Source organism: Limulus polyphemus, unplaced genomic scaffold (genome assembly GCF_000517525.1).
Source record: "Limulus polyphemus unplaced genomic scaffold, Limulus_polyphemus-2.1.2 Scaffold3362, whole genome shotgun sequence".
Classification (NCBI taxonomy): Eukaryota; Metazoa; Arthropoda; class Merostomata; order Xiphosura; family Limulidae; genus Limulus; species Limulus polyphemus.
Genome location: NW_013668972.1, coordinates 54,107 through 54,960, shown reverse-complemented (window position 1 = coordinate 54,960; position 854 = coordinate 54,107).

Genomic DNA, 854 nt, shown 5'->3' with positions numbered 1-854 from the left:
GACTTTCACTATGGGGGTTGATGGGCATCCCTCAACACCAACCACTAATGGTTTCCCGAAGATGACTTATTTGTAGTATTCTTCTTACACTGGCTCCTCATATGTCCTTGCTCTCCACAGTTCCAACAACCTTTATGTGTTGCAGCCTTTCCTACCATGGCATTTTCCCTGTGTTGAAGTTGCCGGGATTGAGTTCTCTTGTGGCCAGGTTTGTTACAGTGCCAGCAAAGTCCCTCAAACCTCTCTGAAAGCTGCCCTTTTCTGGCATTGAATCCTGATGATTATATCAACCTTGATACCTTTGTGCTGGACTTAATGTAGGATTCGAATTCAAGAGCTCTGGCCATTGCATCCTGCATGGTAGAGGGGTGTGCTTGCTTTACTTGTATCTTCAGTTGTTGGCTGTCCAAGGCATCTATAAACTGATCTCTCAGCAACAGTTTGAGGACATTGGGTGGTGCAGTTGGGTAAGCCTTGTGTGCCATACTCTCTAAATCCTGTGCCAGCTCTTGCAGGCTCTCCCCTTTAGCATGGACTCCTGTCCTAAACCTTGCCCTATAGACTTCGAACTGATTTTGAGTTCCATTCCTGAGTTTTAGAGCAGCTACTAGTGCTCTATAGTCTGCTGACAACTGTCCAAGTATTTCCAGTGGTTTCCCTTCAGGCTCGTGACCAGGTAAACTGCTTTCTGCTCCTCTTTCCATCCATTCATTTCTGCCGGTAGCTCAAATTGTACTCTATAGAATTCCTGTGGTTTCCTTCCTACTAAATCATCTGTATTGCTGACACTCATATCTGGGATGTGACTTCTGGCAGGATTGAAGATGTCTGCATTAGGATTTAGCTGCGGGTCG